Source organism: Piliocolobus tephrosceles, chromosome 3 (assembly GCF_002776525.5).
Source record: "Piliocolobus tephrosceles isolate RC106 chromosome 3, ASM277652v3, whole genome shotgun sequence".
Classification (NCBI taxonomy): domain Eukaryota; kingdom Metazoa; phylum Chordata; class Mammalia; order Primates; family Cercopithecidae; genus Piliocolobus; species Piliocolobus tephrosceles.
This window is the reverse complement of record NC_045436.1, coordinates 116108410-116132403: the sequence shown is the minus strand read 5'-3', so window position 1 is coordinate 116132403 and position 23994 is coordinate 116108410. Positions and strand designations below refer to the sequence as shown.

Genomic DNA, 23994 nt, shown 5'->3' with positions numbered 1-23994 from the left:
GTATCTCAGTATTAACACTAGCTCTTGGATGTGTGGGCTGTAAAATCAGACAGACATGAATTTTTACCTGTGAGTCTATGAACAAATTATGTGACTCTGAGTCTTAATTTCTTATTCAAGAAATACTAATATTGCCAACTATCTGAGAGTTATATAAAGTGACCATAGTAATTGTTCGATAAATTAGGTCCCATTCTTTTAGGTTCACTCCCAATGCTTGTACGGCTGTTAACTCCCCTTCTCCCCCAGGGACTTGAAAATGTACCCAGCATTAGAACATGAGCCCTGACCATTTAGTCAATCTGTGGTAGTATATGTTTATCTTCTTCCCCTCCACTTTAGAACTTTGGACATGTCAACAGTCATTTCTAAGAAATGAGGTATTGCAGACCAACATTTGCCAAGAGTGTTTATAGATTACTTAATTACAAAGTCTACATGTTGAAATCTTAAAGAAACAAGCAGACTGACGTGACTTGTTTAAAAATGCAGTATTCATTAATGAATTCAGTCCATCAACAATATTTCTTCATTGTTACAGATTTCCTCGATTTTACCAAGGTCATAGATGCTTGGAAAAAATATTCACCAGAAAAAGATTTCTTTTTAATAGTAATTACTTGAAAAGAATATAAAGTTCTTCATTTTTCTCAAATGATAGAACACTTTCCATAAAGGTTCTCCTGAAATAATGAAGACTGCTAAATCCACATTTTTTCTGGTTTTCTTCAACTACATTAAATGTCAATCTCTTTAGAGAAGTTTATTAGATGTGGGTGGAAAATCCTATTTACAATTTACATATTCCAGGTATAAGGATAAGATAAGAAAGGCACAATAACTTCTATAGTGTACATGGGAAGGCTTATCTTTTTCAGAGGTCATTACTGTAAATAGAATCATTGAAAATTGCAAGACATTAATTTGTGGAGTGAATATACAGAGAGAGCTGGTATATTGAAGCAGTACACACAGGAATATTCCACTTTAGCCTCACTTCGCCTCTAGGTAAGAGAATGTTCTATTTGAAACTTATATTTAGAATTGAATAAGCAGTTTTAGACAAAGCAATGCTTTGAATAATAGCAGAAGTAATATTATGAGCTACATTATTCGGTACCTGTTACGTGCCAGGCCCTGTGCTCAGTACTTCACACATATGCTTTCTTGTTTTATTTTCTTATTTTTAAATTTTATTTTTAGAAACAGAGTCCTGCTCTGTTATCCAGGCTAGAATGCAGTGGTATGATCATTCATACCACTTTGACCTCCTGGGCTCGAGTGATCCTCCTGCCTTAACCTCCTGAGTTGGTAGGACTACAGGGGCCTAACCCTGTACCTGAGTAGTTTTTCATTTTTTATAGAGATGAGGTCTAACTTTATTGCCCAGGCTGGTCTGAAACTCCTGGCCTCAAGTCTTGGCATCCTGGCCTCCTGCACTGACACCCTAAAGTGCCAGGATTACAAACATGAGCTATCATGCCCAGCCCATATATGCTTTCATGTAATCTTAACCACCACCCAGTATAGTAGAACTTATTTAAATTTTATAGCCAGAGAAACAGAAACTCAGAAAGCTTAAATTATTTTCCCAAGACCATAGTAAGTACCAGAGCTAGAAGTTGAACTCAGAATAGGTGTCTCCGAAGCCTTTTCTTATTTCAGTATAGTAAATGATAATGGTTTATTTATTTAACAGCTGCTAAGCTCTTTGGAAGCTATTAGTATAGGAAAAAAGACAATGTTAACAATAGAGAACATATGTATGTGATTTTGGTGAGTGGAGATGATGAAGAAGATGGAGGTGATGAGTGCATGCAAGATGTGTGAAACACCGTCTTTGCCGAATTAAGCCTGGCAAGGTGTTAATGTTTACACTTTTATACCCAATGCTAAACCTTAATTTTTGGTGTGCTAGTAACTTCTAATATAAAGAGTTAAATAACTAAAATATTAAGTTTAATTCAGAAGTGTTAACACAAGTACATGCAGCTTATTTGTAGAACAATGATAGATTTCACCTACACAACATATTTGAATATAAGTCATTCACAGAATACAGTTTAAATACAAGTGAAGATACATTCTGAGAATTTTTTTAACTTATAGTAAATAAAAATACATCTAAAAATTTATGAGAGAACAAATATAGGTTGTAGAATTGTAAAGAGGGATTTCAATTTGGAAAACTTTCTTTTATGCAAATATCTCACTCCATCTGGGCTTCTATAACAAAATACCATAAACTGGATAGCTTTCAAACAACAGAAATTTATTTTTCACAGTTCTGATGCTGGGACCTCCAAGATTAAGGCACTGGCAGATTTGGTATCTGGTAAGCATTCTTGTCTTCAGAATCTGGGATGGCTCTACATTCTGGTCCATAGAAGGTGCCCACTGTGGTGTCCTAAAATTGGGAAAAAGGTAAACCAGTTCCCTTGGGCTTCTTTTATAAGGGCACTAGTTGCAGTCATGAAGACTCCAACCTCATCACCTAAACACCTTGCCAAAGGCACCACCTACTAACACTATCACCTTGGGGTTAGATTTTCAATGTATGAATTTTAGGAGACACAAGCATTCAGATAGCACAGCAGCAAAGAAAATATCATTTATAAGCCCCTGTGCAGTGGCTGATGCCTGTAATCCCAGCACTTTGGGAGGCCGAGGCGGGTGGATCACAAGGTCAGGAGATCCAGACCATCCTGGCTAACACGGTGAAACCCTATCTCTACTTTAAAAAATACAAAAAATTAGCCGGGCGTGGTGGCAGATGCCTGTAGTTTCAGCTACTTGGGAGGCTGAGGCAGGAGAATGGCGTAAACCCGGGAGGCGGAGCTTGCAGTGAACTGACATCCGGCCACTGGACTGCAGCCTGGGTGACAGAGTGAGACTCCGTCTCAAAAATAAATAAATAAATAAATAAATAAATAAATAAATAAATAAATAAAATAAATAAAAAAATAATTTATTCAGCCGTACAGTATATTAATAGCCAGAATTACCCAGAGAGAATGTAAGAGACATGTGAGTTTTATCACATACTGTTTTGTCTGAAATTTGAAGTAACATTAATTGTTTTTGGAGGAAACGGAGCAATGATATAACAAAAAACAACGGAGGAAAAGGGTTTGAGTCTATCTTTAACACAAATAATACGTTTCAGCCCCAACATTATGGTTGCTCAGCTTCTTCAGAAAGCCACTCATGGAGAAGTACAAACCACAGTTAGAAAGTTGAGAGATTTCAATGAGAAGCGCAGGACCTTTAAATCACATGGTTACCTTCAGAATGCACTCACCAATTGGTGGGCGAGTTATGTCCTCCCGTTTTCTCTTTTTAACCTATATTGCAACCAAAAGATGTTTTTATGAAGGGGCTGGTTGAATAATTAGGCAAGAGGTTATAAGACAAAGATATGTAGATAAGTCACATCCTAGATGTATTTGTTGTAGGTTTATAAACTTTTTTTTTTTTTTTAGTATATGGTATTGCTAGTGATGCAATCATGGCTCACGATAGCCTCCAATTCCCGGGCTCGAGCAATTCTCCTGCCTCAGCCTCCCAAGTAGCTAGGACAACAGGTTTCCACTGCCACACCCTACTAAGTTTTATTTCATTTTTTTTATACATGGAGTCTTGCTATGTTGCCCAGGTTGGTCCTAAACTCCTGGCCTTAAGCAATCCTTCTGCCTCAGCATCCTGAGTTGCTAGAATTACAGGTATGAACCACCACACCTGAATCTAAACCTACATTTTATCAGTTCATTTCTAGGACATCGGGATCTGAGAATCAAACACTCAAGAAAATGAATTATAAAGTAGAATACTAATTGTTTAATTTACATTGGTTACATTTGGTTACACAGAATTTACATTTTGTGCCTCTGTCACAGAATACTGTTGTCTGACATTCTCACATAATGAATCCTGGGAAATTGAAGTATTAATATTAAAAATTTTCTGACAAAATATGAAAAAGAAAAAAACAGTAAATATATGATGGGATCCTTTTCCCAGTAAGTAGAAAATCTTTGTAGTTATTATTGCCTCATAAAATGTATCCATTTTGTGATTAGTAAACCCCATGAAAATAGTGATTCTCCTTGAAAATTCTTGATTCTCCTTGAAAATTCTATTCTTATAATCTACATTTTTTGGATCCACTATCCTCATGCTAAATAATTTAAAATATAAATGAGCGATTTTATTCTTTGTTTATAGATTTTTAGACTTCATCTTCTTGGGGCTAAATCCTATCCATCTTTTATTAGACTCTGAGTAGACATAGAAAAATCATGTCTCACGCCTGTAATCCCAGCACTTTGGGAAGCCGAGGTGGGTGGATCACCTGAGGTCGGGAGTTTGAGACCAGCCTGACCAACATGGAGAAACCCAGTCTCCACTTAAAAAAAAAAAAAAAAAAAAAATTAGCCCGGTGGCGCGTGGCTATAATCCCAGCTATTCAGAAGGCTGAGGCAGGAGAATCACTTAAACCCGGGAGGCGGAGGTTGCGGTGAGCCGAGATTGTGCCATTGTACTCCAGACTGGGCAATAAGAGCGAAATTTCATCTCAAAAAAAAAAAAAAAAAAAAAAAAAAAAAAAAAGAAAAACCATGTCTCGTTAGAAGCACACTTTAAATGAAGTACTTCTGCCTATGAGTACTCCCACTTATTTTACAGTAATTCTGACTTGCTTCTGCTTCAAAAGATGACGATTGTTTGCTCTTACTCTCTAAATCTGAAAACATGTCATCTGAGGTTTACAGCATCTCATATATTTACTGCTATTGAAAGATATTTGAAAACCAACTGCATTATTACATTTTCATTTGGATATTTGACACTGAATACACATTGTCTCAGAGTTCAATTCTTAAGATAAGTTCTCATAGAAACCAAACAAAAAATAATTAGGAAACAAGGAAAGCAAACTATTGCATATTTCTTTTAAAATTTTTTAAATTCTTATGTGTACATAGTAGGTGCATATGTTTATGTGTTACACGATATATTTTGATACAGGCATGCAATGCACAATAATCGCATCAGGACAAATGGGATATCCATAACCTTAAGCATTTATCCTTTGAGTTTCAAACAATCAGATTATAAATTTTTAGCCAATTTAAATGTACAATTTTTTAAAACATCAATCACCCAGTAGTGCTAGCAAATACTGGGTCTTATTCTTTCCAACTATTTCTTGGTATCTATTAATCATCTCCACTTCCTCCCCACTCCCACCCTCACTATTCCTCCCAGCCTCTGGCATGGCAACCGTCCCTCTACTTTCTATCTCCATGAATTCAATTGTTTTAATTTTTAGCTCCCAAAGATAAATGAGAACATGCAATGTTTGTCTTTCTGTGCTTGGCTTATTTCACTTAACATACTGATCTCCAGTTCCATCTGTGTTGTTGCAAATGACTGGATCTCATTCTTTTTTTATGGCAAACTGGTACTCTATTGTGTATACGTACCACATTTTCTTTATCCATTCATATGTTGATGGACACTTAGGTTTCTTCCAAATCTTGGCTATTGATATCGCTGCCCTAAATATGAGAGTGCAAACACCTCCTCAATATTATGATTTCCTTTCTTTTGGGTATGTAGTTAGGAATGGGATAGCTGGATCCTATAGTAGCTCTATTTTTCCTTTTCTGAGGAAGGTCCAAACTGTTCTCCACAGTGGTTATACTAATTTAAATTCTCACCAAAAGTGTACAAGGATTCCCCTTTTTCCATTTCATCACCAGCATTTGTTATTGCCTGTCTCTTGGATAAAAGTCATTGAAACTGAAGTGAGATTATATCTCATTGTAATTTTGATTTTCATTTCTCTGATGATCAGTGACATTGAGCATCTTTTCCTATACCTGTTTGTCATTTGATGTCTTCTTTTCAGAAATGTCTGTTCAGATCTTTTGCCAATTTTAAATCAGATTATTAGATATTTCCCAATAGAGTTGTTTGAGCTTATAATATATTCTGGTTATTAATCCCTTCTCAGATGGATATTTTGCAAATATTTTCTGCCGTTCTGTGGGTAGTCTTTTCACTTTGTTGATTGTTTCTTTGCTGTGAGGAAGCTTTTTAATTTGAAGTTATCCCATTTGTTCATTTTTGCTTTGATCGCCTGTGCTTGTGGGGTACTGCTCAAGAAATCTTTACCCACTCCGATGTTCTGAAGAGAGTACTCACTTTTTTTCTTGTGGTAGTTTCATAGTTCGTAGTCTTAGGTTTAAGTATTTAATCCATTTTAATTTTATTTTTGTATTTTGCGATTGCTAGGAGGTCTAGTGTCATTCTTCTGCATATGGATGTTTAATTTTCCCATTTGTTGAAGAGACTGTCCTTTCCTCTGTGTATGTTCTTGGCACCTTTGTCAAAAATGAGTTCAGTGTAAATGTATGGATTTATTTCTGGGTTCTCTATTCTGTTTCACTGGTCTAAATATCACAGACCATCGACCAGTTATGCAGGTATCATGCCATTTTTGTCACTTATATCTCTGTAGTATAATTTGAAGACAGGTAATGTGATTCCTCCAGCTTTGTTCTTTTTGGTCAGGATAACTTTGGCTATTATGGGTCTTTTGTGGTCCCACGTAAATTTTAGGATTATTATTTCTGTTTCATTGTAAAAATCTCTCACTTTTTCAGTTAATTCATAGGTATTTTATTTTATGTATAAAATATTTATTGCCATATAGTTCTTTCCTATCTTTCTTCTAGTGAAGGTGATTTTCTCTGGTGGTATGATTTAATTTCTTGCTTTTAATTTTTTGTGTATCTGCTAAATGTTTTTTGATTTGAGGTTACCATGAGGCTTGCAAATACTATCTTATAATCGGTTATTTTAAGCTGATGATAACACTGATTCAATAAACAAATGAACAAACAAGCAAAAAGAAACCTAATAAAAACTACACCTTAACTTGTCTCTCCACTTCTTAACTTTTCGTGAAGAATGATAGTGGTATTTTGATGGGAATTGCATTGAATTTGTGGATCGCTCTGGGCAGTATGGTCATTTTCACAATATTGATTCTACCCATCCATGAGCATGAAATGTGTTTTCATTTGTTGGTATCATGTATGATTTATTTCAGCAGTGTTTTGTAGTTTTCCTTGTAGAAGTCTTTCATGTCCTTGGTTGGGTGTTTTCCTAAGTATTTTATTTTTATTTTGCAGCTATTGTGAAAGGAGTTGAATTCTTGATTTGATTCTCAGCTTGGCTGCTGTTGGTGTATAGCAGAGCTTACTGATTTGTGCTCATTAATTTTGTACCCTAAAACGTTGCTGAGTTTATTTACCAGTTCTAGGAACTTTTTGAATGAGTCTTTAGGGTTTTAGGGTTTTCTAAGTATGTGATAGTATCATCAGCAAACAGTGACAGTTTGACTTCTTCTTTACCAAGCTGTATGCCCTTTATCTCTTTCTCTCGTCCAGCTAGGACTTCCAGTATTATGTTGAATAGAAGAGATGAAAGTGGGCATCCATGCCTCATTCTAGTTCTAAAGGGGAATGCTTTAAACTTTTTCCAATTCAGTAGAATGTTGGCAGTGGGTTTGTCATAAATGTCTTTTATTACCTTAACGTGTGTCCCTTCAATTAGCCCTAACAATGTTAATTGTTCTGAGGGTTTTAATCATAAAGGGATGCTGAATTTTGTCAAATGCTTTTTCTGCATCTATTAAGATGATCATGTGATTTTTTGATTTTAATACTGTTCATGTGGTGTATCACATTTATTGACTTATGTATATTAAACCACCCCTGCATCCCTGGTATGAAACCCACTTGATCATGGTGGATTATTTTTTGATATGCTGTTGGATTTGGTTTGCTAGTATTTTGTTGAGGATTTTTGCATCTGTATTCATCAGGGATATTGGTCTTTGGTTTTCTTTTTTTGTCATGTCTTTTCCTGGTTTTGGTATCTGGGGGATACTGGCTTCATAGAAAGGTTTAGGGAGGATTCCCTCTTTCTTTATCTTTTGGAATGGTGTCAATAAAATTGGTACCAACTCTTCTTTGAGTGTCTGATAAAACTCAGTTGTCTATCTAGTCCTGGACGTTGTTGTTGTTGTTGTTGTTGGCAATTTTAAAAATTACCATTTAAGTCTCACTTCTTGTTATCAGTCTGTTTGGAGATTCTATATCTTCCTGGTTTAATCTAGGAGGGTTGCATATTACCAGAAATTTATCCATCTCATCTAGGTTTTCTAGTTTATGTATATACAGGTGTTCACAGTAGCCTTAAATAATATTTTGTATTTCTGTGGTATCAGTTGTAATATCTCCCATTTCATTTCTAATTGAGTTTATTTGGATCTTCTCTCTTCTTTTCTTGGTTAATCTTGCTAATGGTCTACAAATTTTATTTACCTTTTCAAAGAATCATTTTTAAAATTTACCTTTTGTAATTTTTTGTTTCAATTTTAATTAGTTCTGTTCTGATCTTTGTTATTTCTTTTCTTCTTCTGGGTTTGGGTTTGGATTGTTTCTGTTTCTCCAGTTTTGTGATGTGTGACCTTAGATTGTCTATTTGTGCTCTTTCAGACTTTTTGATACAGGCATTTAATGCTATAAGCTTTCCTCTTAGCACCATTTTTGCTGTATTCCAGAGATTTTGATAGATAATGTCACTATTAATGTTCAGTTCAAAGAATTTTTAAATTTTTGTCTTTATTTTATTGCTTACTCAATGATTATGCAGGAGCAGGTTATTTAATTTCCATGTATTTGCATGGGTTTGAGGGTTCTTTTTGGAGTTGATTTCCAGTTTTATTTCATTGTTGTTTGTAATTGATTTAATTTTGATTTTCTTAAATTTACTGAGACTTGCTTTGTGGCTTATGATATGGTCTATTTCGGTAAATGATCCATGTGCTGATGAATAGAATGTATATTCTACAGCTGTTGTATGGAATGTTCTGTAAATATCTGTTAAGTCCATCTGTTGTAAAGTATAGTTTAAGTCCATTGTTTGCTTGTTGACCGTCTGTCTTGATGACTTCTTTAGTGCTGTCAGTGGAGTATTGAAATCCCCCACTATTATTGTGTTATCTCTTTTCTTTTTGTAAAATTTTTTATTTAATTTTTTTTTTCTTACTATACTTTAAGTTCTAGGGTACACGTGCACAACGTGCAGGTTTGTTATGTAGGTATACATGTGCCATGTTGGTTGGCTGCACCCATCAACTCATCATTTACATTAGGTATTTCTCCTAATACTATCCTTCCCCCAGTCCCCCACCCCTCGACAAGCCCTGCCTCGTGTGTGATGCTCCCCACCCTGTGTCCAAGTGTTTTCATTGTTCAATTTCCACCTATGAGAGAGAACATGCGGTCTTTGGTTTTCTGTCCTTGTGATAGTTTGCTCAGAATGATGGTTTCCAGCTTTATCCATGTTCCTGCAAAGGATATGAATCATCCTTTTTTATGGCTGCATAGTATTTCATGGTGTGTATATGCCACATTTTCTTAATCCAGTCTATCATTGATAGACATTAGGATTGGTTCCAAATCTTTGCTGTTGTGAATAGTGTCGCAATAAACATACATGTGCATGTGTCTTTATAGTAGCATGATTTATAATCCTTTGGGTGTATACCCAGTAATGGAATGGCTGGATCAAATGGTATTTCTAGTTCTAGATCCTTGAGGAATCGCCACACTGTCTTCTGTCTTCCACAATGGTTGAACTAATTTACAGTCCCACCTACAGTGTAAAAGTGCTCCTATTTCTCCATATCCTCTCCAGCATCTGTTGTTTCCTGGCATTTTAATGATGACCATTCTAACTGGCGTGAGTTGGTATCTCATTGTGGTTTTGATTTTCATTTCTCTGATAACCAGTGATGATGAGCAATTTTTCATGTGTCTTTCGGCTGCATAAATGTCTTCTATTGAGAAGTGTCTGTTCATATTCTTTGCCCAATTTTTGATGGGGTTGCTTTTTTCCTCGTGAATTTAAGTTCTTTGTAGATTCTGGATATTAGCCTTTGGTCAGATGGGTAGATTGCAAAAATTTTCTCCTATTCTGTAAGTTTCCTGTTCACTCTGATGGTAGTTTCTTTTGCTGTGCAGAAGCTCTTTAGTTTAATTAGATCCCATTTGTCTACTTTGGCTTTTGTTGCCATTGCTTTTGTTGTTTTAGTCATGAAGTCCTTGCTCATGCCTATGTCCTGAATGGTATTGCCTAGGTTTTCTTCTAGGGTTTTTATGGTTTTAGGTCTAACATTTAAGTCTTTCATCCATCTTGAATTAATTTTTTTATAAGGTGTAAGGAAGGGATCCAGTTTCAGCTTTCTATATATGGCAAGGCAGTTTTCCCAGCACCATTTATTCAATAGGGAATCCTTTCCCCATTTCTTGTTTTTGTCAGGTTTGTCAAAGATCAGATGGTTGTAGATGTGCGGTGTTATTTCTGAGACTTCTGTTCTGTTCCATTGGTCTACATATCTGTTTTGGTACCAGTACCATGCTGTTTTGGTTACGGTAGCCTTGTAGTATAGTTTGAAGTTGGGTAGTGTGATACCTCCAGCTTTGATCTTTTTGCTTAGAATTGTCTTGGCAATGTGGGCTCTTTCTTGGTTGCATGTGGATTTTAAAGTAGTTTTTTTTTTTTTTTTTTCCCAATTCTGTGAAGAAAGTCATTGGTAGCTTGATGGGGATGACATTGAATCTTGGGCAGTATGGCCATTTTCATGATATTGATTCTTATTCATGAGCATGGAAAGTTCTTCCATTTGTTTCTGTCCTCTTTTATTTGATTGAGCAGTGGTTCATAGTTCCCCTTGAAAAGGTCCTTCAAATCCTTTGCAAGTTGGATTCCTAGGTATTTTATTCTCTTTGCAGCAATTGCGAACGGGAATTCACTCATGATTGGCTACCTGTTTGTCTGTTATTGGTGTATAGGAATGCTTGTGATTTTTGCACATTGATTTTGTATCCTGAGACTTTGCTGAAGTTGCTTATCAGCTTAAGGAGATTTTGGGCTGAGACGATGGGGTTTTCTAAATTTGCAAACAGGGACAATTTGACTTCCTCTTTTCCTAATTGAATACCCTTTATTTCTTTCTCTTGCCTGATTGCCCTGGCCAGAACTTCCAACACTGTGTTGAATAGGAGTGGTGAGAGAGGGCATCCTTGTCTTGTGCCAGTTTTCAAAGAGAACACTTCCTTTTTTTTGTCCATTCAGTATGATTTTGGCTGTGGGTTTGTCATAAATAGTTCTTATTATTTTGAGATACGTTCCATCAATACCTAGTTTATTGAGAGTCTTTAGCTGGAAGGGCTGTTGAATTTTGTCAAAGGCCTTTTCTGCATCTATTTAGAGAATCATGTGGTTTTTATCATTGGTTCTGTTTAAGTGATGGATCACGTTTATTGATTTGTGTATGTTGAACCAGCCTTGCATCCCAGGAATGAAGCCAACTTGATTGTGGTGGATAAACTTTTTGATGCACTGCTGGATTTGGTTTGCCAGTGTTTTATTGAGGATTTTTGCATCAATGTTCATCAGGGATATTGGTCTAAAATTATCTTTTATTGTTGTGCTTCTGCCAGGCTTTGGTATCAGGATGATGCTGGCCTCATAAAATGAGTTAGGGAGAATTCCCTCTTTTTCTGGTACCATTTCAGAAGGAATGGCACCAGCTCCTCTTTGTACCTCTGGTAGAATTTGGCTGTGAACCCATTTGGTCCTGTACTTTTTTTATTGGTAGGCTATTAATTATTGCCTCAATTTCAGAGCCTGTTATTGTTCTATTCAGAGATTCAACTTTTTCCTGGTTTAGTCTTGGGAGGGTGTATGTGTCCAGAAATGTATCCATTTCTTCCAGATTTTCTAGTTTATTTGTGTAGAGGTGTTTATAGCATTCTCTGATGGTGGTTTGTATTTCTGTGGGATTGGTGGTGATATCCCCTTTATCATTTTTTATTGCATCTATTTGATTCTTCTCTCTTTTCTTCTTTATTAGTCTTGCTAGTGGTCTATCAGTTTTGTTGATCTTTTAAAAAAAACCAGCTCCTGGATTCATTGATTGTTTTGAAGGATTTTTTGTGTCTCTATCTCCTTCAGTTCTGCTCTGATCTTCATTATTTCTTGCCTTCTGCTAGCTTTTGAATTTGTTTGCTCTTTCTTCTCTAGTTCTTTTAATTGTGATGTTAGGGTGTCAATTTTACTTCTTTCCTGCTTTCTCTTGTGGGCATTTAGTGCTACAAATTTCCATCTACATACTGCTTTAAATGTCTCCCAGAGATTCTTGCAGGTGATGTCTTCATTCTCATTGGTTTCAAAAAACATATTTATTTCTGCCTTAATTTTGTTATTTACCCAGTAGTCATTCAGGAGCAAGTTGTTCATTTTCCATGTAGTTGTGTGGTTTTGAGTAAGCTTCTTAATCCTGAGTTCTAATTTGATTGCACTGTGGTCTGAGAGACAGTTTGTTGTGATTTCTGTTCTTTTACATTTGCTGAGGAGTGCTTTACTTCCAATTATGTAGTCAATTTTAGAGTAAGTGCAATGTGGTGCTAAGAAGAATGTATATTCTGTTGATGGGGTGGAGAGTTCTGTAGATGTTTGTTAGGTCTGCTTGGTGCCGAGGTGAGTTCAAGTTCTGGATATCCTTGTAAACCTTCTGTCTCGTTGATCTGTCTACCATTGACAGTTGGGTGTTAAAGTTTCCCATTATTATTGTGGGGGAGTTTAAGTCCCTTTGTAGGTCTCCAAACACTTGCTTTATGAATCTGGGTGCTCCTGTATTGGGTGCATATATATTTAGGATAGTTAGCTCTTCTTGTTCGATTGATTCCTTTACCATTATGTAAGGCCCTTCTTTGTCTCTTTTGATCTTTTTTGGTTTAAAATCTGTTTTATCAAAGACTAGGATTGCAACTCCTGCTTATTTTTGCTTTCCATTGCTTGGTAGATCTTCCTTCATCCTTTTATTTTGAGTGTATTTGTGTCTCTGCACATGAGATGGGTCTCCTGAATACAGCACACTGATGGGCTTTGACTCTTTATCCAGTTTTCCAGTCTGTGTCCTTTAATTGGGGCACTTAGCCCATTTACATTTAAGGTTAATATTCTTTCATGTGAATTTGATTCTGTCATTATGATGTTAACTGGTTATTTTGCCAATTAATTGGTGCAGTTTCTTCATAGTATCATTGGTCTTTACAATTTGGCATGTTTTTGCAGTGGCTGCTACCAGTTGTTCCTTTCCCTGTTTAGTGCTTTCTTCAGGAGCTCTTGTAAGGCAGGCCTGGTGGTGACAAAATCTCTCAGGATTTGCTTGTTTATAAAGGATTTTATTTCTCCTTCACTTATGAAATCTAGTTTGGCTGGATCTGAAATTCTGGGTTGAAAATTGTTTTCTTTAAGAATGTTGAATATTGGCTCCCACTTTCTTCTGGCTTGTAGAGTTTCTGCTAAGATATCCGCTGTTAGTCTGATGGGCTTTCCTTTGTGGGTAACCCGACTTTTCTCTCTGGCTGCCCTTAACATTTTTCCTTCATTTCAACTTTGGTGAATCTGACAATTACATGTCTTGGGATTGCTCTTCTCAAGGAGTATCTTTGTAGTCTCTGTATTTCCTCAATTTGAATGTTGGCTTGCCTTGCTAGATTGGGGAAGTTCTCCTGGATAACATCCTGAAGAGTGTTTTCCAACTTGGTTCCATTCTCCTCATCACTTTCAGGTACACCAGTCAAATGCACATTTGGTCTTTTCACGTAGTTCCACATTTCTGGGAGGCTTTGTTCATTTCTTTTTACTCTTTTTTCTCTAAAATTTTCTTCTTGCTTTATTTCATTAATTTGATCTTCAATGAGTAATATCCTTTCTTCCACTTGATCAAATTGGCTATTGAAGCTTGTGTGTGCGTCACAAAGTTCTTGTCCCCTGGTTTTCAGCTCCATCAGGTCATTTAAGATCTTCTCTACACTGTTTATTCTACTTAGCCATTTGTCTAACCTTTTTTCAAGGTTTTTAGCTTCCTTGCAATGGGTTAGAACATGCTCCTTTAGCTCGGAGACGTTTATTACCGACCTTCTGAAGCCTACTTCTGTGAACTCATCAAAATCATTCTCCTTCCAGCTTTGTTCTGTTGCTGGCGAGGAGCTGTGACCCTTTGGAGGAGAAGAGGTGCTCTGGTTTTTAGAATTTTCAGCTTTTCTGCTCTGCTTTCTCTCCATCTTTATGGTTTTATCTATCTTTGTTCTTTAATGTTGGTGACCTACAGATGGAGTTTTGGTGTGGATTTCCTTTTTGTTGATGTTGATGCTATTCCTTTCTGTTTCTCAGTTTTCCTTCTAACAGTCAGGTTCCTCAACTGCAGGTCTGTTGGAGTTTGCTGGAGGTCCACTCCAGATCCTGTTTGCCTGGGTACCAGCAATAGAGGCTGCAGAACAGCAAATATTGCAGAACAGCAAATATTGCCTTCCGATCCTTCCTCTGGAAACTTCGTCCTAGAGGGGCACCCACCTGTATGAGGTGTCTGTTGGCTCCTACTGGTAGATGTCTCCCAGTTAGGCTACTTGGGGGTCAGGGACCCACTTGAGGAGGCAGTCTCTCCATTCTCTGAGCTCAAACGCCATGCTGGGAGAACCATTGCTCTCTTCAGAGCTGTCAGACAGGTACGTTTAAGTCTGCAGAAGTTTCTGCTGGCTTTTGTTAAGCTATGCCCTACCCACAGTGATGGAGTCTATAGAGGCAGTAGGCCTTGATGAGCTGCAGTGGGGTCCACCCAGTTTGAATTTCCTGGCTGCTTTGTTTACTACTCAAACCTCAGCAATGGCGGATGCCTCTGCCCCCACCAGGCTGCAACCTTGCAGGTCGATCTCAGACTGCTGCGTTAGCAGTGAGCAAGCCTCCATGGGCATGGGACTCACTGAGCCAGGCACAGAAGAGAATCTCCTTGTCTCTCGGTTGCTAAGACCATGAGAAAAGCACAGTATTTGGGCAGCAGTGTCCCATTTTTCCAGGTACAGTCTGTCACGGTTTCCCTTGGCTAGGAAAGATAAATCCGTTGACCCCTTGCACTTCCCGGGTGAGGTGATGCCCTACCCTGCTTTGGCTCACCCTCTGTGGGCTGCACCCACTGTCCAACTGGTCCCAATGAGATGAACCAGGTACTTCAGTTGAAAATGCAGAAATCACCCATCTTCTGTGTCAGTCATGCTGGGAGCTTCTGACTGGAGCTGTTCTTATTTGAACATCTTGGAACAGAATCTGCTATCTCATTTCTTATGTCTAGAAGTAACTGTTTTACATTGACAGCTCCAAAGTTAGCTCCATATGTATTTAGAATTGTGATATTTTTCTGTTGGACTAGTCCTTTTGTCATTATATAACATCCCTCTTTGTCTTTCTTAACAGCTGTTGCTTTAAAGTTTGTCTGATATAAAAAAGCTACTCCTGCTCACTTTTGGTGTCCATTTGCATGGAATATCTTTTTCTACCCGTTTACTTTAAGTTTTTGTGAGTACTTATGTGTTAGGTAAGTTTCCTGAAGACAGCAAACACTTGGTTTGTGAATTCTTATCCATTCTGCCATTCTATATCTTTCAGGTGGAGCATTTAGGACATTTACATTCAATGTTAGTATTGAAATATGAGGTATTATTCTATTCATTGTGCTATTTGTTGTGTGAATACTTTGTTTTCTTTTCATTATGTTATTGTTATAAAGGTCCCGTGAGATTTATGCTTTAAGGATGTTCTATTTTGGTGTATTTTGAGGATTTATTTCAAGATTTAGATCTCCTTTTAGCAGTTCTTGTAGGGCTGGCTTGGTAGTGGTGAATTCTCTCAGCATTTATTTGTTTGGGAAAGACTGTGTTTTTCCTTCATTCATGAAGCCTAGTTTGGTTGGATATAAAATTTTTGGCTGATAATTATTTTGTTTAAGGAGGCTAAAAATAGGACCTCAGTCCCTTTTCTGCTGAGAAATCTGCTATCAATCTGATAGGTTTTCCTTTATAGGTTACCTGATGCTTTTGCCTCACAACTCTTAAGATTGTTTACTTTGTCTTGACTTTAGATAACCTGTTGATCATGTGCCTAGGCAATGATCCTTTTGTGATGACTTTAGGTGTTTTTTTAGCTTCTTGTATTTGGATGTCTGGATCTCTAGCAAGGCTGGGGCAGTTTTCCTCAATTATTCCATCAAATATGTTTTCTAAAATTTTAGATTTCTCTTCTTCCTCAAGAACAACAATTATTCTTAGATTTGGATGTTTAAAATGGTCACAAACTTCTTGTAGGCTTTATTAATTTTTTAAAAATTCTTTTTTCTTTGTCTTTGATGGATTGGGTTAATTCAAAGCCTTGTCTTCACACTCTGAAGTTCTTTCTTCTGCTTGTTCAATTCTGTTGCTGAGACGTTCCAGTGAATTTTGCATTTCCATGTGTCCTTAATTTCCAGAAGTTGTGATTCTTTTTTATTTATGCTATGTATTATACTGAAGAATTTTCCTTTCATATCCTGTATTATATTTTTGATTTCTTTAAATTGGACTCACTCTGGTGCATCCTTGATTAGCTTAATTATCAACCTTCTGAATTCTTTTTATGGCAATTCAGATATTTTGCCTTGGTTTGGATCCATTGCTGGTGAGCTGGTGTGATCTTTTGGTGGTGTTGAAGAACCTTGTTTTCTCAAATTACCAGAATTATTTTTCTGGTTCCTTCTCATTTGGGTAGACTATGTCAGAGGGAAGATCTGGCATTCAAGAGCTGCTGTTGAGATTCTTTTGTACCACAGGGTGCTCCCTTGATGTGGTATTCTCCTCCTTCCTGTAGCAATGGAGATTTTTCAGAGCTAAACAGTAGCAATTATTTTTGCTTTTCTCAGTGTAGCCACACAGCAGAGCTACCAGACTCTGGGCTGGTGGTGTTGGGGAGTGTCTGCAAAGCGTCCTGCAATGTGATCCATCTTCAGGTCTTGCAGCCATGGATACCAGCACATGCTCTGGCGAAGGTAGCAGGAGAGTGAAATGGGCTCTGTGAGGGTCCTTGGTTGTATATTTGTTTACGGTGCTGGTTTTGTATTGGTTGGCCTTCAGCCAGAAGGTGGTGCTTTCAAGAGTGCATCAACTGCAGTCCCATAGGGAGGATGCAGACTTGCCCTAAGGACACCTGATTAAGTATTCAGGTTTCTCAAGTGGTGGGCAGGGCCATAGAGCTCCCAAAGTATTATGACATTTGTTTTGGATACCAGGGAGGGCAGAGAAAGACCATCAGGTGGGGGCAGGGATAGGTGTGTCTGAGTTCAGCCTGTCATTGGGCTGGGCTTGCTTAGGCTGCTATGGGGGATGGGGGTGTGGTTCCCAGTCCAATGGAGTTATATTCTCAGGGGGATTATGGTTGCCTCTGCTGAGTCATACAGGTCCCCAGGGAAGTGAGGGAAAGCCAGCAACCACAGGCCCCATCTCACTCCTATGCAGCCTGCAATCCTAAAAGTTGATCTCCCTCCCACCATACTTCCCCAATAGCACCAAATTTATTTCCAGGCAGCCAGTGACAAGGGCTGAAAACTTGCCCAAGAATATGAACCTCTCTGTTGAGAAAGCAAGCAGACTCACAGTTTTTCAGTGTCTCAGGGCGCCTGCAGGGGTGATCCAGTTCCTTTAAAGGGTTTGTGGATTCTCTCAGCTTTCCTGGTATGTTTCTGCAATAGTTCTCAGCACAAAAATTTGCAGTGTGAGTTTCTACATGATACTCTGTCCAAGTGGGAGCTACAAGCTAGTTCTTACTCCTTTCTACCATCTTAATCTGTTATAGTTATTTTTGATTGGTTCATCATTTAATCCTTCTACTTAAGAGTAATTTATGCATCACAGTGTTAAAACATTCTGTGTTTTTTCCTGTGTACTTACTATTACCAGTGAGATTTGTAGCTTCAGATGATTTATTATTCCTCATTAATTCCAGAATTTCTGCTTGATTCTATTTTTTTTTTTTTTTTTTTTTTTTTATTGACAGGCCTTGCCTCTGTCACCCAGACTGGAATGCAGTGGTGTGATCTCAGCTCATCGCAACCTCCACCTGCCAAGCTCAAGCCACCTTCCTACTTCAACCTCCTGAGTAGCTGGGACTATACGTGTGTACCACCATGCTTAGCTGATTTTTTTTTTTTTTTAGTAGAGGTGGGGTTTTGCTATGTTGCCGTTTCTGGTCTTGAACACCTGGGCTCAAGTGATCTGCCCGTCTCAGCCTCCCAAAGTGCTGGGACTACAGGTGTGAGCCACTGTGCTGAGCCTTGGTTGATTGTTTTTAATCTTTTATTTTTATCTTTTGAGACAGGGTCTCATTCTGTTGCCTAGGCTGGAGTGCAGTGGCATGATCTTGGCTCACTGCAACCTCTGCCCCATGGGTTCAAGCAATTCTCCCACCTCAACCTCCTGAACAGCTGAATAGCTACAGCTGTCCACCACCATGCCTGGCTAATTTTTGTATTTTTTGGTAGAGATGTGTTTCACCATGTTGGCCAGGCTGGTCTTGAACTCTTGACATCAAGTGATCTGCCTGCCTTGACCTCCCAAAGTCCTACCACTGTAACTACCACCTTGCTACCACTTTTGTTTGCAAAAGACCCTGGGGCTGTACAATCCGCAGGTGGTAAAGCCAGGCAACCTTGTCTTTTTCCCTTTAGAGTGGTGAGCTCCCCAGGCTCCAGGTGGGTCCAGAAATGCCATCTAGAAGCCAAGGAGTAGAGTAAAAAGACCTTTAAAATCTACTTAGTGTTCTGTGGTACTACTGCTGAGCTGGCTTTCAAACCATGTAACAAGTCCTTCTCACTATTCCCTTCCCTTTTCCTAGGCAAGGGAGCCTCACCCTATGGCCACCACCACCAAAGGCTCATGGAGAGTACTGTCAGGCTTCCACCAATGTTCACTTAAAGTCCAAGGGTTCTTCAGTCAGCTTGTGGTGAATGTTGTCAAGCCTGGGATTCACTCTTCCAGGCTCCCCGCTGGCCCAGGGCAGGTCCAGAAATGCTGTCCAAGTGCAAAGGCTTATAATCAGGAACCTCAAGAGCCTGCCTGGTTTTCTACCCTATTGTGGCCAACCTGATACCTAAGGTACAAAACGAAGTCCTCTTTACTTTTCCCTCTGTTTTTCTCAAGCAGATGGGACATCTCTCCACAGCCACCACAGCTGGGAGTGTGCTGTGCCTCACCTGAAACCAGCAAGTTTCTGTCTCACCCAAGGCTAATGGCATACTACTTGGGTACTATTGCTGATGATTCAAGGTCCAAGGGCTCTTTAGTAAGCAGGTGATGAGTCCTGCCATGACTGGGTTCTTCTCTTCAAGGCAGCATGTTACCTTCTGTCCCAGGGTATGTCTAGAAATGTTGTCCAGGAGCCAAGGCAAGGAATGGGGCTTCATGACTCTGACCAGTGCCCTATTTTATTGTAACTGAACTGGTATCCAAGTTGTAAGTTAAAGTTCACTTTGCCCTTCCTTTTTCTCAAGTGGAAGGAAGGGGTCTCTTTTGGAGATGTGAGCTGTGCAGCCTGGGGTTGGGGGAGGGCAAACACTCTAAACACCCTCTTAACTGCCCTGGCTGGTGTCTCAGTGGTTCTTGGGCCTCCCAGTACAATGACTTTGAGCCCAGCTCAAAGCACTAGGACTTATCTAGGAATTGTAGTCCTCAAAGCACTAGGACTCATCTAGGAATTGTAGTCTTCGTGGCCTAGACTGCCTTTCAAGTTTATGTGGGGCCCCAGAGCACTTCAGTCCCATGTGGCAAGGCTTGCTGAAACTCAAGTTCCAACTGCTAAGATAGGCAATTTCCCGGTGTCTCCCTGGTCCAAATGTTCCCTCCATGGGCAAGCATTAGCTAAGTACAGCAAGATTCTGCTTTCCACTGTGATAGAGCAGCATCAAGTTCAATGCAAAGTCTCACAATCATTACATTCTCCCTTCCCAGCATACAGATTCTGTGTGCCATGCAGCCACTGCTCGGAGGTAGGAAAGGAGTGGCAATGGCAATTCAAAACTGTTTTTATCTGCCCTTTTCAGTACCTATTTCAGTAAAATGAAGTTAACTAGAGGTACTGTGATTGCTCACCTGATTTTTGGTTCTTATAAAGTATACATATTTTTGTGTAGATAGTTGTTAAATTTGGTGTTCCTGTAAGGTGTAGGGGGAACAGGTCCTCTGCCCCCATCTGGAGAATAACCTACCTTATCTTTCTTGGTGGATAATTCTCATTAAAAATACCTTGTCCTGAACATTTTCTGTTTATTTTAGTAACTGTCAACTATATGACAATGAACAAATGTATAGAAAAGTGAACAATAGAGAATGATAAATCTATTTGGTCATTGTATAGTGTGTAGGAATTTAGATTTACTAAAAGGCTTTCTGCTCAAAAGAGCTATGCCCAGGGTTATTGGATCCAAAGTTTAACATTATGCACTCTATTGATACAAACATTTTGACTGAACTTTCAGAGGCAAAATTTGGGGTGCCTTAGTGAGAGTGAAGAGGAGGTTTCATGTAAAGCATATGCCTACTTTTCTAAATGTTGCCCAGCTGCTAATGAATAAGGTTCAGTCCTAGTGTCTGACCTATTTTCTCCTTCCATTACTTGCAGATGATTTTTTCCTTTATGGGCTGGTTAAAAGCAAAAATAATAATCCCAGGATAGACAAAATTATAGCATGGTAGCAAATTATATCTAATTTGTTTAGCTTAGCAAAAGGTTTTTTTTTCACTCATGCCATCTGTCTAATGTAGATTGGTAGGAGGTCTGCTGTCATAGTCGCTAAGGGACTCAGGCCGTGAAGACCTCATCTCAACACCGGCCCTATGCTCGCTGTGTCAGAAGGAGAGGATGATAGTAAATCATGCATTGTCTCTTAAGCTTCTATTCAGCAGTAAACTTATTATTTCTACTTATATACCATTAACGACAGCAAGTCATATTGTCATACTTTACTTCAGAGGAGATGTGAACACACAGCCCTACCATTTACCTTGAAAAAGAGGAGCTGGAAATAGTTGGTAAATAACTATAATGGCCACTACCTCAATCATCCACCAAAAAGAAAAGATGTCTTATTTTCAAACAAAAAGAAATGTTACCCCAAGATTTCTGTACACGTTAGTTGTTAGATAATGTCTCTACTGATTTTTTTCATTAGTGCTTCAGGTTTCTTACAAAATTTGTCATCTTTCATGACAGCATCGTTATTCTATATGTGGCTCCAGTCTCCAGAGAGCAGCAGGAAATACTATTTGTGATAAGGTTACATACACGGATATAGTCCCTGACTCGAGAAACTCTAGTCATAATCTTTAGCGTAATTTAGTTTTCCAGTTTCTGTGTAACTGGGGGACACCTATTCAAATATTTTAAGCATATGCTAGGCCTTTTGTCATGAGATATAATTTGTTTTTCAATTGTTATGGTAGCAAATTTGTCATTTCGCTGGACTTCAATGGCTGCTGCAGTTTTATCCTTATTGGCATCCCAAGAGGAGTGGAAGATAGATAAGCTGCAGGAATCAAGATTTATATATTATTTAAGAAACTGGAGTGGGAGGAAGATATAAAAACATGAACTATTTCTCTGTTTTTTATCTATCACTTCCCCATTATCTCTTTTACGTTGAGAACTAGGGTCATTTTTCTAGTGACAGGACTACTTTGTAGACATTACGTCCTAAACTTTCATTAAGGACAATATTATAATAGTCAGGATAAACTGGGCTATGCTGTGCTAACAGGTAAACTCCAAAGTTCTAGTGATTTAATTCAGTAAAGATTTATTTCTTTCTCATATCACAGTCTAATTCAAACGGTTCCCTTTGGCCACTCTTAAGGAGTCTGGCTAAAACTCCCAGCTAAAAATCTACATGTGATCTTTTTTTTTCATGCCAAACAATAGGCAGTCACAAAAGCTGCCCTCCCCACGTCAGTCTTGGTGTGGCAAATACAATCTTTGAAGGAGGTTTCAGTCGAGGACTCAGGCTCCCTGGCTGACTTTGCTCCTATGCATATCATCATTCCTAGATCAGATGCCTCCATTTGGAAGCTTCTTTATAGGAGGCCTTCAGCTGAGGCCTTCCTCAGGTGCCTCTGCTGAGACCTCCTTATTAAAGAGCTGAAGAATCAAACTTGAAGAAACGTTGCTCCACCGTAACTCAATATTCAGGACTTTTGCACTCCCAGCCCTTTCCCCTTTCCTTTCCCCTTGCTCCAGGGTCCATAAAATCCCAAGAGCCTTTTTTGGAAGCTCCTTCAGGATTGAGCTGAATACCATATCTATGCTACTCCTGCTAATTCTTGACTGGTGCTGGTCGGTGGAAAAAAATTGATCAGGAGGAGTCAGCATTTTCTTCAGGTTGGCCTCTTGCTTATGCTATCCCTGTAAGTGCTTAAAGGTTTCACTGTTATTTTCATTTTTGCTTCTTGTCTAATTGGCTACTCTGACACCTGGCAGCTTAGCTCTGTCTAGGTCAGCTCAGCTCCTTATAATTCTCCAGGGAATAACTCAGGAATCCAAGACGTTTCCATCTTAAAGTTACACTGTCTGGAGCATGTGTGTCCAGCATCATTGTGAAACAGAAAGAGAGACAGTAGGGAACTGTGCAAATAAATTAATAGCCAAGCCTAGATGTGGTGTGTAGCACATTCATTCATATTTCACTGCTCAGAACTCAGTTACATGTTTCCAACCCAATGGCAAGGCAGGTTGGAAAAGTAGTCTTCTTGTTTATATAGGAAGAGAAAAGAGATTTTTTGTGAACGTTGAGCCAATTTCTCTCTGTAACGCCAACTTCTGTTGGGTAAATATGTGTGTTGTGGGAGGTAAGTTTTGCACAAGTTTTTCAGACTAGTGGGAAATATAATTACAGATGAAAGGCAGGTCTGATGCCCAGGCATTGTACTAAACATGAAGAATGATTTAGAGAGGTGAAATAAAGACTGAAGATTTAGTGACATTGAATGACACATCTTAGGTGTCAATGGCATTACCTTTCCTAGTCTAGAAAAAACTTCTGGATGTTCTTGAGAACTCTTCTCCACCCACCAATACTTCTAAATTTAATTCCTCTGCACCAGCTGCACAATCCTGCATTTACAATTCAGTTTAGACTATTGAACTTTCTACCTACCATCCCCTCTATAAAACGAAAGGTTTAAATTAATGATTTTCTTCCCCTACCAGCCTGCAAGGAGCAGTTGGTCATTTCATGGGCACTCAAGGAATGTCTGACCTACCTCACAGTGATCTGTCCATAGTGAGCATTTAATGCATGTAAGTATAGTCCTAACTCATCTTCATCATCATGAAATTCTAGAAGTTTCAGGTCAACAAAACAATGACTCACAGGTTTTTAAGAAACAGTGTCAGCATATGTTCTTGAATTCCAAATTATACAACTTTGTGCTTGTCAAATTACAGGTACAGTTATGAAACATCTAGAAGTCATCCATTCTTTTATAGACTTCCTCTCCTGACATGTCTACTTGCTATGAAACAGCTGTTTAGTCACGTTGCCAAGAAGAAAAGAAGACAGAATGCTTCTAGATAAAGAAATACTATTCCTATGTCAACTTTCTATGCAAAGTGTGGACTGTGGACCAGCAACATGTGCATTGCCTGGCAGCTTGTTGGAAATGCAGAATCTGAAGCTCTTCCTTAGACCTACTAAACAGACTTCACTTTAACAATATATCTGGGCAAGTCATATAGTCATTAAAATTTGAGAAATATGATCTAGCATAGATATTACTTCATAATAAATGTTTAATGTTTCAGTTACTATTACTGCATAGCTTGAAGGAGACAGTATATACACCTTACCTCTTCATGGGAGGATTGTCAACGTCTCTTTGTAAGAAGAACATGGTACCGGAGATATTGTTGTAGCCACCTTTGGAAAATACAATTAACACACTTAATATTTAAAACTATTGCCTTTACTCCTTTATTGTGCAGATGTAAACTAGTGATTAG

The 23994-nt window shown here is 38.4% G+C and overlaps 1 long non-coding RNA gene across 1 annotated transcript; it reads left to right on the top strand.

The window, feature by feature from the left end:
- Positions 1 to 1404: 1404 nt before the first annotated feature.
- LOC111531280 lies at positions 1405 to 23747 on the top strand. The gene is made up of 4 exons (XR_002728216.1): positions 1405 to 1862; positions 2286 to 2335; positions 3167 to 3307; positions 23440 to 23747. It is a non-coding gene; the product is annotated as an uncharacterized LOC111531280 (long non-coding RNA).
- The last annotated feature ends 247 nt before the right edge of the window (positions 23748 to 23994 follow it).